This window comes from Sinocyclocheilus grahami, unplaced genomic scaffold, assembly GCF_001515645.1.
Source record: "Sinocyclocheilus grahami isolate Dianchi unplaced genomic scaffold, SAMN03320097.WGS_v1.1 scaffold118.1, whole genome shotgun sequence".
NCBI lineage: Eukaryota > Metazoa > Chordata > Actinopteri > Cypriniformes > Cyprinidae > Sinocyclocheilus > Sinocyclocheilus grahami.
Genome location: NW_015505297.1, coordinates 792387 through 806761, shown reverse-complemented (window position 1 = coordinate 806761; position 14375 = coordinate 792387).

Here is a 14375-nt window from a genome sequence, read left to right as displayed (position 1 = left end):
AGTATATACATGAATTATACCTATATGATCTTCATGTGACCTCAAGGTTTCCATGCCTCTGTGTGTCAGTGGGTTTGTGTGTGTGTGTGTGTGTGTGTGCGTGTGTGTGCGTGTGCGTGTGTGTGTGTGTGTGTGTGTGTGTGTGTGTGTGTTGAGAGTGAGGCTTGAGGGAGTCATTAGTGACCCCAGCATGCTCTGCCACACTAAGCACAGCTGATTCATCCGCTGAGACCCTCCAGACCATCTGCCCCCTCACCCTTCATTCAGACAGACCCAACGCTCTCTACAGCAGCACTCACACATCATGAATCTACAGCCCCTTTTCACATTTCTGAATCACTTTTAAATACATCAACCGCTACTAACGACAGCAAAACAAAAAGAAGAACGTGAAATAATATTGGGAAGTCGTTCTTAGTGCAAATCCTCACGCAGCATGGAGCTCTGCAGAGAAAGCAAAAGGGTCTTGTGGTATTTAATGAATGAATCCGTGCTCATGTCTCAATTAGCAAATAATTAATGGCTGTGTCAAAACAAATTGCTGGGCTAGAGAGCTGTGCTCGTTATTAACTTTTACCAAATGGGTGTGCAACGAAGAAAACAAACAAACTTGCAAAAACAGCACAGTTTTCTTACTGCTGTCACATCTCACTTATGACACTGACAGGGATTTCATGTGATTATTTCTGTACCAATGCGTAATAGAAAAGAAAAATAACTTACATTGATTGAAACCAGGGGTGGTTCTAGACCCTTTTTAGGTGGGCTTCAGCTCCCCTCAAACTATAAATAGCTGGCAAATCTGAACGATTGGGCCAGTGCTGCTTCCTCCAGAAAGTTTGTCATTCTGACGTGTTTTAAGACTTGTCAGTTTAAACATTAAAGTGATTTTAAGCCATTCAAGCGCAAGACAACGCGAAAGAGATCTCAATGCGATACTCGCACACTAGGATGGATCGTTTCACACACATGAAGCACACACAGAAAAAAACAGTATGCAAGTAATGAGTTCTATTTCGCGTCTTCTTGAGCAAATACACACAAAATTATGTCAGAATGGCTGTCTTGACCAGTGTCCAAGTAAACACAGTCGGTAACGTCTTAAGTAAACGTTAACAGTTAAGGAAATATGTATGCATGTATGTTTGTCAATATGCATTTCTTATGTTAATAATGTTAATCAAACAACAAAAGAAAAATAGAGAATCACTCACTGCTCTTGTCTTAACTAAGTAACTTCTGTAGCTTTATTAGGTATTTGTGTATATTTACTTCATAGAGTAATAGAGTTTTCACAAGCACTGTTAAGCTTAGGTAGTTTGTATCTTTGTATCTAATGGTCTCTCTGGGGGCTCAGCCCCCCTAAGGATGAAATACTAGAACCACCTCGATTGAAACCTTTATTCATTTCAAAACTGGCCTGATTTACTTTCTTAATAAATGTCCCTGGTCTTATTGTGCATCGACGCATGTTTTTCTAAAGAAAATGTTTTTTAAAATGTAATCACCAAAATGTAATAACTTTCTCTGCCTCTGAAGCAATGTTTTCCCTGCTTACACAAAAAAGGCCACGTGGACGGATAAAACATACTATTAACCAATTGGTCAGTGGTCAGTAATATTTAAGGAAATTATTATTTTTATTTAGCAAGGATTCATTAAATTGATCAAAAGTTCATAATGTTACACAAGATTTCTATTTCAAATAAATGCCATTCTTTTTGACTTACTATTCATCAAACAATCCCGACAATGCATCACGGTTTCCACAAAAATATGAATCAGCACAAATAATAATAATTCAACATTGATAATAATAAGAAATGTATCTTGAGTAGAAAATCAGCATATCAGAATGATTTCTGAAGGATCATGTGACACTGAAGACTAGAGTAATGATGCATTTTGCATCACAGGAATACATTTAAAAAAATATAAAAATAATATTACTGTATATTTGATCAGAGTATAAATGCCATCATAGTCGAACCAGTTCCTACAGTCAATCGGTTCTGCCCTAAGAGAACTAGATGGAGCACAACGTTTTGCAATCAGATCATCTGGCGTTAACGTGGGAATATACAGTACCAGTACCATCGGTGGTGGGACTACTGAAAAGGATGCATTGATGCGTCTGGAGCAAAAAAGGAGATGCAACTCTATTCAGGTCCAGTGTTCTTAAAGCCTGCCTGTACCAGCAGCTTTAATGGCTTCTTAATGTTTATTCAGCAGGCTGAAAAAAAAGGCTGTTATGTGCTGCTCTTGCTTGAGGATCTAGTTAAATGATTCAGAGGGAAACTACGGCTTTCATTTAGACTCGTGCCCTCCAGTCTGTTTATACTGGTCGATACACTTGTCTGAAGAATATAATGGATTAGCACATCATTCAACACAGCCGCGGTGAGGCAGACTGCAGGCGACCGGGAGAGAAAAGTAAATTACAGTTAGCAGCCAAGCCGGGCCATGCCCTGAGCGAGGAAACATCATATCAGCTCTCGCAAACTCCTGTTCCACCATCCAACCAACTAGAGAGCACAAGGAAATCAAAAACAAAAAAAGAATGAGAAAACTATAAGACAAAACCTAGTAAAGCAGGGTAAACAAAATCATCTCTCTAATGTCTTTGCATTTGAATGTCTGGACTGGACGTGAACAGAAAGGTTCTGTCACATGATTCACATCACATGACGTATCATTATGTGAGACGTGCCGGCGCAAAAACCAAACAAGATGAAAGAGAGATGGAATAGAGCATTCAGGAAACCTGAAACATTATTCTTGAAATTGCATTTGTTAAAAACAGTGTTGTTGTTGTGGAAAGTTACTTTTAAAAAGTAATGCACTACAATATTGTGTTAGTCCATAAAAAGTAATTGATTGCATTAGTTACTTTTTACAGAAAGTAATGAATTACATTACTTTTGTGTTACTTTTTGTAACTTGTGTATTGTAAATGTAAAAGTAATGCATTACTTTATGTAGGATATCAGACCGAATCAGACAATCTCAGATTTGGTCAAAACATGGTTGAGGCACGAGGAGTCAAAACATTCCACAAGAGGCCCAAGACAACAGGATGTCATAAATCAGACCCGAGCACTAGCCAGTCTGAAGCAAGGCTAACAAACTCTTTCACAGAACAGTTTTCAACATTAAAACAAAAGGAACACACTGATCATAACAACTCAGGAAGGAGATTGTCAATTTTGGAGCAAGTAATCAAGATTAAATGGTCAAAGAGATGACCACATGACCCTCACGTGATAGTAAACGCAGTCACGAGCCCCGTAAATTGACTTCCCCCACCTCACGACAAAGAACAGACTTTCTGAAATTCCTTACAGACCTCTTAATCTCTGGTCTTCATGCATTCACAGAATGGCACGGAAACTGCCTTTCCATGCACCTAAATGACACTAAAAGGACCTGAGCAACTAATCATTTCTCTCCATAATCACTCCATATCGTGTATGTAACCCACATGTGACTTATCAGGTCTTAATCATTTATTGACACGCCAGCTCCTCCAAAACCATGAGGAGAAACGCCACCTAGTCTCGTCAAACTTTACTTCTATTCTTTAGTTTGTTTTTATTTTCCGTTGAGAGTTTCGTGTTCTGAGTTAAGCCTAACGCCGCATGAGTGCTGTCTACCCTTCAACTTCAGACCACAGCTCCGCGTCGCCAGCCAATGCCCAACCACTGGCTTCCCAAGACTGAGCTTCCAGCCAATCAGCAACCTCGGGAAACCCCTTTCGGCAACCAGACAAGCAAGGGAACCCCGCATCACAGGAAAGCAAGTACCTCCAGATTCTAGCTGAACTGGTGCATTTAATATACATTTTAACCTAATTGAGGAACTCAAGGCTAGGGTTAATTAAGTGATTGATGGTTGTTTAGGTCTATGCAATTGCACATATTGCTGTAAACTTGGGATTTCACATTTTCATTCTCTTAAACTAATTATTTCCTCACTTTCTCTCTTTCTGCAACTTGTGTGTGAATGCGTGTGTTAGATTAGTTTATATGTCTTAGATTTATCCAATAAAGCCTTATTTATATTGAAAAGAGAAGTATCTTGTGTTTTGTGCTCACAAGTTAATGTCTTAAACTGCCGATCTTGTTACATGTGCTAATTAATAGTGTTTTCACTATATTTTGGATATAAATATCCATTGCAGAATTGATGTCATACGGCTCGTTCACTGACTCGCTGGCCGTCTCAGTGATCAGCCGTAAACAGTGATTCTGTCCTAATTCCCTTACATATTAATGGTGGAGTTCCCTTTAAAATCTTAAATGATTCCCTTTGAGCTAAATTGACCTGTTTCCCTTACATTTACTAGTTACTTGAAAAAGTAATCTGATTACATAATTCACATTACTTGTAATGCGTTACCCCCAACACTGGTTAACAACAGGCGACACCAAATTACACACATTAACTTCATGATTATTGACACTTAAAGAAAAAATGGAGGAAAAACAGTACAAATCTTGCTCATTTTACACACACGCTGTGTTCGGAATCACATATTATCTATAAGGCACTACATTTGGTTTGAAACTTACTTCACGACCTACAAAAAAAAAGTATGTTTTCTATATAGTGTGAACATGGGTAGTACGAATGAAATTTGTTATTCACTACATCCATATAATACAATCAATTATTATAGTTAACTAAAGTTAACCATAAAAGTAGTTAATCATTTTTGTTGCTTTCCTTGTTTAAAACAAATAAAAAACTTATTTTAGTTGCCAAGGAAACATTTCTCATTTTCATTAAAGGGGTCATATGATGCTTTTTTAAAGATCATTATTTGGTGTAACAGAATGTTGACATGCTTTAATGTTCAAAAAACACATTATTTTTCAAACACTGTACATTATTGTAGGTCCTCTATGCCCCGCCTCTCTCAAATGCTTTGTTTTCTACAAAGTCCCTCCTTCTGACAAGCGCAGTCTGCTCTGATTGGCCAGCTGACCCAGTGCATTGTGATTGGCCGAACACCCCAAGCACTCGTCGGAAATGTAACGCCCCTTACCATAATCGCGAGCTTCATCTTTCAAAATAAATGTAAAGACAGAGCCCGAAAGGGGAACAGAGTCGCGTGACAGACACAGTGATGAAGCTGGTATGTGTTTGTGATGTGACCCCTTTCTTTCTTTCTCTCTCTCTCTCTCTCTCTCTCTCTCTCGCACACACACACACACACACAATGTGCAAAACTCTGCATTTGAACAGTCAATAGCAAATACTTAAACTAATAACAAAACAGTAGCTGATTCAGAAGCGCCAGATTGTCATAGCAAAGTCAGAATGACCTCCTCTCCTAGGTTCACGAAACGATCGTCCATAAAATGCATTGCTGTTCTGTTGTAAGTAATCTTAAAATTCCTAAATGCATCTACTTTCGGAAGGCCAAATAAAGTGCTTTTGCTTTCACCTAGAAACACACAGCGTCTCCCTGACATGCTGCTTCAACACTAACTGAGGTTACTGAAACCACGTCTTCTTTCTTTGCGTGCACATTTGGGCCGCATTATGCAAATATTTCCACATAGTGAGGTAGATATGTGGGGGCGTGTTAGAACGAGCCGTTTTAGGGGGGCGTGGCAGAGTCTTAACTTTGATAAAGAATATCTCTTTGGTTTTGAGACTTTAGTCTTTGCAACTTCAGAGATCTTATCTATGCACAATCAGCTTGTAACACTCCAAAGAGAAAGGAAAACTTGAAATCGCATCATATGACCCCTTTAACATGATGCACAAAAATAACTAAAACTGAAATAAAAATTAATAAAAACTATATAGACATTAAAAAACTAATAAAATGTAAAAAAAAAAAACACACAACAAAACAACTACAATTTTAACAAATTAAAATGAAAACAGAAACTATAAAAATAAAAACTAATTAAAAATATTAATAAAACTAGTATAATATCTCAATGATAAGAAAATAGTATAGTGCTTGGATAGTGAAGTGTCCATCGAATGCACTCTGCAGAATCTTGGCGGAAGTTGTAGGTCATCTGGGTACTTTTCATCGACTTTTTTTTAATATTATGAATTTGGACATAATATTGCTCTTTTGCTATGCAGTTTTTCATATACTAGATTGTAGGAAAGTAGGTATATTCGCACACAGCGCCAGACTGTCATTTTCTCTGTTCCAAAACATAGCGAGCCTGAAGAGGCAACATTGTAAGGGATAAAAAAGTACATTTTCAAAGCATCGATAAAAATAGTTTGGTATAATTAAAACTTTTCCCCCCAGTATTTGTTATATTTCCATTTTTAGAGTGAGACGCTACAAAATGCGCATGTGATGATCAAACAGGTTCTTGGTTTGGAACAAAACTTTTGTCCTCTCTATGACACTTGATTTATTCTCAATTACCCAACTGTCCAGTACAGAGACATGGGAAATGTAAATTAATGCTCCATCTTATCTTAAGAGTGAGTTTGCTTTTTCTGTAGGAAACAGATGAGAAACATGGCTGAGGTTTCTGGAGTCTCTCTCTCTCTGTTCCATTAAAGGAATATCGATTGAACTTCGCTGCTCGCTGCAACAAAATGCCATGAAAATAAGAGAACTTAATATAGCTATTCATTTTCATTGAAAGAAAAGGTTGAACACACACCTTAACATTTGGGAGCTCTCTTTTCTTGGGGAAATGAAACTATTAGTTTGTGAGCTGGAATTAAATGTAAAGCCATAAAAGCACCACAGCTTTATACGCCATGACAACATCAGTCCTGACTAAAAAATGTCCTTGTCCAGTGACCTTTTGTGAAACGCTCAAAATTCATGGCCTAATTCTACACTGTAGTTAGTATCTGTATGTCTAATATGTCTGACAAATAAAACCCTTAATTTTTACATATTTACTTTTCACTAATTTCACCCAGTAACACAAACTGGCAGGAGAGAACAGAAGCCTCGAGCAAAATATCTCTAAAGTGACAAATTTCACGGATCAAACTATTTTGTGTATCAGGGGCTGAGATACTTCAGGTCTCAGTGGTGTGCGGAGTGATCAATGGTGTGATGTTACAAACAAATCCACAAAAATCTCTTCATAATTAATGACCTGTGGCTTTGAGAGGAACACCAGTCCAACACACACAGAGTTTTATTACTGTTGCGCTTTAGAAAGAACTTCCTGTCTCTTAGGAAATACAGAGCTGGCTTATGAAAATCATCCTATCCTTCGGGAGATTTTGATTGGCTGGAACACTGTCTCAGGAGAAAATTCTCTTTCAAATGGACACTAATTAGGATCATTTACTTTTAAATTAAACCACTGGAGAAAAACAAAAAACACGTTTTTTTTTTTTTTTTACATATTTCACCCACATACGAAAAGAAAAAACATTTTTTATTTCATATATTTGACCTGTTTATGTATGCTTTTTTAAATTTGATTATGGAATTGATGTAAAATTAGGTACAATTCTAGGCTATTTTTAAATTGTATTATTCTCAATAATGATCTCCTTACTGTAATATATTTTAATGCATTATGCAATATAATACAATTTTTACTTTAATTAAAATATAGAGAAATAAAACTAAAAATAATAATTCATAAATAAATAATTATAAATGAAAGGCGGTAAATTTAATACTAATATAAGGTAATAAAATTAGGTATTTAAATAAGATAATATTTTTCACATTACATTAATGAAAATATGAGTAAAATATAAAAAATAGCCATGAAATACTGGAAAAAAATGGTATTTTCTTTATGAAACACACACACACACACACACACACACACACACACACACATACATATATATATATATATATATATATTTCAGCTTTTATGAAATTCCCAAACACTCACAAAACTGAATCTACTGTTTAAGTAAATTCAAAGCCTTATTTTTCCACCAGCTGACACTTCAAATCAAAATGAACAGTTAGACCTTGCTGAATTTACCTGTACAAGCTTATCCCCAACAGTTGTCCACTCATTTTCATAGAAAACCACACATCTATGTCTGAAGCCGGGACGTTACCACAACGATCACCAAACCATCCCATGGGATTCACCCTTCTCTGAAAACCGTGAATTTATCTACCGTCTAATGCATTTACAAATAGATTGTCAAGCCGCTCCATTCTGTATCTTTTTATTGCATGTCAAATCTGTGTCTCAAATAGGTGGAATCTTAATCTCTCCTCCTCCAATATGCAACAGCTCTATCTTACTAATGAAAATGTTGTCCATGTTTCATCGTTTGCATGCCCGGGCTCTGCTGCTGCTGCGTTAATGTAAAGAAGATCGGATGATACCACAAGCCTTTCAAAGCTGAGGGGAGAAAAGAGGCTAACAGGGGTGAGCATTTTGCATCAGTAACTACATAACTCCACACATCCATTGCAGGCTAAAAATGTCATTTGTAAAGTAATTTTTGATGAGCTGAACCAACGTCACTGCGCTGTTAAATAACACTCTAAATGTTAAACGGCACTGTGGCCTAGGGCTGCACAATTAATCGAATTTCTAATCGCGATTACAATTATAGATGCCACAATTACGTAATCGCTCAAAGCGGCAATTAATCGTTCAAAGTCCACTTATGTTATTCTGTGTGCTTAAGATGCGTTTTTTTCTTTCTACATGTTATCTTAAGGGTTTTTTCATTGTTTTAATTTTAGTTTTAGTATAACATTATAATACCAATCATATTTGAACTTTTTTATAATTTAAAGAAGAAACCAATCCGATGTATATTTGACATTTGAGGCTTAATACTATTGAAAAGCACTAAACGTTTTTCAGTTAGAGTGTTTTCAGCTTGTTTATTTTCATATAAAAATACGGCATGCAGTTGCATCAAACAATAGTATAAACATCATTCAATGTAAATTGTGATAATCGTAATTAATAATCGCAATTACAATTTCAAGGGAATAATCGACAATTATGATTTTTGTCATAATCGTGCAGCCCTACTGTGGCCCCGTTTAAAAGCATTCTAAATTTGTCTTTCAAAGTCTTATGGGCAAATTAACTATTTATTATATTAGCATGAAATCAAATGTTAAGTCATAGAGCTTTTATTTTGGCAGAAAACTGTAGGGAAACTTCTACTTTGAAATGTAACTATTTTGTAGAATAATTGTGTTAAACCCTGGCGATATCATGAAAAGTATGGCAAAATTTGAAAGTATACCAGATTGTGGTAGTCTGCTGTATCGTCCATAACTTCACTCTGAGAACTTGCCAGCAAGATTGAGAGTTGCACCATGTACTAAACGGTGCAATTTTTTGACCATGTGAACTGTTACCTGATTTGCGTAATTCTTTTAGTAAATCTGGTCCTAAAACAATATGCAAATAAACAACAATATCCGCTGACACAATTCGGTCCTCCCTTAACATCTGTCCTCAAGATGATTACTCCACTGCCCTCTGGATTGTGCATCAGACTTCGTGCCTTATGGAATTCTGGGAATAGCAGAAACAAAAAAGCGCTTCCAGAGGGGGTTAGGATGACACTGGCAGGCAGATGCCAAAAGAACAGCCATTTGCACTTAAATGAGAGGATTTGTGGCCTGTCACCCCATTACCAATACACCATATGTGAAACCATGTCTTTATCCCACATTATAGAGGTGGGAATGAGATCTCCTTAGACCACTTTTCTTTCTCGCTTTCACTTTTTAGTCTGTCTTTCTCTCTCTTTTCTCATCCTTCTGTACAGAATATCTCAGGTTCAATTCGCTTGTCCGTAAGGGATAAGTCAGACATGACACATGCTGCTCTCTTGCATGTCTCTCAGTGTTAGATTTTAAAAATGGACTTGGGATCAAACCTGCACAAAGCAGCGAGGGCTGGCTGTCTGCCTCCGCTCGTGTCTTGAGCAATCAGAAAGGTGTGCCGATCTTGAAGTGCTAAAGAGGTTATATTCTACACCGCATTTTATTTTATTTCCCTAAAGTTCATGTATAATGTTACTCAAGGCTGTCTTCACCAAAACAGGTGTAATTTAGTTCTAACCTACCATTTCTCACCCTTTTTGTGAGAAACAGGACATTATTTACAGTATTTTTCAATTATAATCTTTCCCTCTTCTAGGTCTCTCAAATTTAATTTAAACTTATTCAATTCTTTATAAACTTTAGATGTGATGCCAGGTTTGATATTGCCAAATGTCATTGATTCTTGAATTATTTGGTTGATCACAACAATAATGTTTAACAACATGACTTCAAATTATCAGTGAATGATTTAGACTACCATTCAAAAGTTTGAGGTCCGTATTATTTTTTAGTATTATTGTTATTTTTATTTATTTATTTTGTTGAAAGAAATATATACAAAATGTATTTTATTCAGAATGGATGAAATGAATTGATTAAAGTGACAGAAAAGACATGTATAACGTCACAAAATATTTCTATTTCAAATAAATGATGTTCCGTTGAACTATATATTCATCAAATAATCCTGAAAAAACAATCAGTTTGCACAAAAAATATTCAGCAGCACAACTGTTTTCAGCATTGATAATAAGAAATGTTTCTTTAGCTTGAGAACACAAATCTTATGTACTATATTTACAATACTTTTATGGCTTTTTGTTTTGAAGTGTATTAGTATAAATCACCATCTATTTCCATGATGGAAGGTTTGAATATTTTGCCAAAGAAAGAAGAAGAAGAAAAATACAGGACTGGAACAACACAAGGGTGTTTTGAGGGCTATTTTCGTTACTGTATCATTAATACTTTATATAAATGACCTCGTTATTGGCCAACCTCCACATACTACTATAATTCACACTGTTATTCATCATCATGGTCTAAGTTGCTAAATAATAAATATCTGGTCATGTAAATGTGGTCATGTAACTTAGTTTCAATGAAGTTTTTCCCCCCATATATGCAGTAGTCACAGTCTTTCAAAAGAGCAAGGAAAATCCTGTTTGCACCTGCATCCAAACATCCACTGCCATTCACAAGACCTCCGATCACTTGTAGCACAGCCAATGATGCGTTTCCTGTTCAGCTTACAGGCTTTGTTTGATGGATGCAAAGGTATCTTAATGTGCCTCTGGCCCACTGGCAGATACCGGCTCCGGCATCGCTCTTTCTTAATGTATTCACGACAGAACGGGGCAGGAAGGATGAAGGGAGAGATATCAGACGGTCCCAAAACCTAGAGCGGATCGCAGGCCTGCGCTCATTCTTCACCGGCGTCTCTGACGCTCTTCTGCTGTTTATTTGTATCCGTTATCAGCGGTGTGGCGCGCGACTCGGCCCGCTCCGCACCTCCTCTCCAAACTCTACATATTGATTCATTACTAATTATCTATCGCGCAGGCCGGAGAGTGTGCCGTGCATCATCGCAGGTGTTACTCTCGATAATGGATGGATGAAGTTATCATCCTTGTACACAAAGTGGCAACGACATTTGCAAAAAATCCTCTAAGCAAATTTCCCTCTTATCTGCTGGCAGTGGCGCTGTGGATGTGGCGGCTCAGAGCACCATCATTAAGTCACAATAATTAGCTCTCATTTGTAATAGCTTGTGTTCATAAATATAGATAATTGTATTAGCGGCATTTATGGGGAAAATCCTAACAAGTTTTACAGGAGTGATGGTTCAGACCTGTGTAACTTTCTCTAGCCAACTCAAGGGAAGGAGATACAGCAGCACATTAAGAGCAATGAAATACAGAGATCATTTATCAAACATGAGATATGATAGTATATGTATACTAATACTAATATATAGTAGTTTATCGAATAACTCTGTCTTTGCACGAGTCAGAAAATTCATTTGGTGAAGCAATTACTCTAATTAACAAAACAATTGTGTGCTAGAATTTAAAGATTAAAATATATATATATCTATACATATTTATAGAAAATCGAGAATTTTACTTTATATCTATTTTGGAGATCATCTTTAGCTAGTCTATTCTTAAGTCTCTTGCAGAAAACAGGCAAATATATAGCATTTTTTAAAATCTCAATATGCAAGAAATTTACAGTCTTTCTCTTCCGGGAAAATAGGCCAAAAATGGGGTATTTATAATAAGAATTCAAATAAAGAAAGAAAGAAAGAAAGAAAGAAAGAAAGAAGGAAAGAAAGAAAAAATCAATATGCCCTGTCCCAACATCCTGTTTAATTAAGACACGTCAATAGGGGGAAAAATCAAATAAATGTAAACATGTATATAAAATGTGTCTTAACCTTGTACATTGTACACAAAGCATGAGCACATTACCATATGAACACTCATGCTTGCATAGAAACAGCTGTTCAGTACAAATATGCCAATCAGAACAGAGCTCATTTACCTACATAATTATTAAAAAAAGTAGCAAAATACAAATAGAATGCTTTGTAAACTAAAATATGACTGTGTTTTGGTGCAATAAACCTTGGCTAACATTATAAATGGCCTTCAAAAGAAAAACACTACAAAAGTGAGAATACGGCAAAAATAACTGTGCAATACTTGATTCAGCCTTGTTTGAATTCCTATAGCACTTGCTCTCCTCCTTCTTTTGACTTTCTCTCTCCTCTCAGCGCTCAATGATACTCTTATTTTCTGAAGTGAGAGATGGGATAGGGGCCGGTATACATGCTGTCCGTGACTCTGTGCTCTCCTCTCTGAGAGGGTCAACTCTCATCTATTATTCCTCATGGCACGAGTCGCAGGGGCTCATCAGCCCTTGTTATATCCTTATATGATGGGTTTCCCGCTTCTAATACATGGAGGAGATTACAAACGCATTTTTCTCTTTTGCAGCATCTGGGTGGATGTGTCACATTAAGGTGTCACCCTGGCTTCTGATATAAAGGTTATTACCGGCTTTATGGCCCTGCCACATAGCAAGGGAGCACACCTTATGTGTAATGAATAGCATTTTTCTTTATAGAGGCTTAACTGTACGTCGAAAGCACCGACTTTTTGTCTACAAGCTGATTTTGACTGTGCAAAAACAAGACAGTCAACATAACAGCATTTTATTACAGGTACATTTTGGAAGAAGTTTGAATAAATTCCATTAATTTATTCCTTTTATTAATTTGCTCTTTTGTGTGAATGAATAAAAGTAATCAATAATGTTTTATAATGTTAACGGTTTAGTTTTTTTTTTGTCTTCTTTTCTGTTTTTTTATATTTTTATTTTTAAAAATGTCTCATGCTCACCGAGGCAGCTTTTAAACTGTAAAATCAGTAATATTATTACGATTTAAAATAGCCATTTTCTATTTTAGTATATTATAAAATATTATTTATTCCTGTGATGCGCAGCTTTATTTTCAGCATCATTACTCCAGCAGTGTCAGAAGATTCTTCAGAAATCATTCTAATATGCTGATTTGGTGCCCAAAAACATTTCCTATTAATATCAATATTGAAAACAGTTGTGCTACTTAATATTTTTGTGCAAACTGATTTTTTTATTTTCAAATTATATTATTAACATTTGATGAATAGAAAATATTTCTTTATATTTATATATATTTTTAACACTGGAAGTCTTTACTGTCAACTTTGATCAAATGAATGCATCCTGGCTGAAGTATTAATAAAAAATTTTTAAAAATCCCAAAACATACACACACATACTCTACAGCCTAAAATAAACCAGTATATTTAAACATACTTATGTTTTTAAATGTTGATTAGCAATCTGCCACATCAGCAGATGTTCTATGGCGTTCTAGTGGTCAGTAGCGAATGCTCTGGTCTGCTAGCATTACTGTGCTTCACCTCTCAACCTTATAGCAGCGCTAGCGGCACATTGAGCCAGAAATATGAGAGCTTTTCCTTCATCTGTTTGCCACACTCTCTCGCCCCATCTCTCTCTCTCTCTGGACCTCCAGTAAAAAAAAACATCAATTTTCAGCACCAGCACGGCTCTCTGATCTCTTTATAACGTTCAAGATTCAAGCATTAATTAAAACAGCAGTATAGCTGACAAAAATCTTCACATAGTGTTTCTTTGACCTTGAGACGATGGCAAATCTTATCAATAAAAACACAGTGAGTGAGTCTAGTGCTGAGAGACAGACCTGATAAATGTTGCAACTAATAAGAATGAGAACAAAGTGTTTGGTGTGTGAAAACTGACACACACAAGTCAAAACGTTTTGTCTTACAGTCGGCTCATCTAGCTCATCCAACAAGAATATATAATATTTAATATAATGCTTTTGAGTGAATCTCACAAAACCTGTCAAGGACATATCCTGGTTGTACATACATATATATATGAATAGAATATATATATTCTAACCCACACACACACACACAATATATATATATATATATATATATATATATATATATATATATATATATATATATACACTGAACAAAATTAT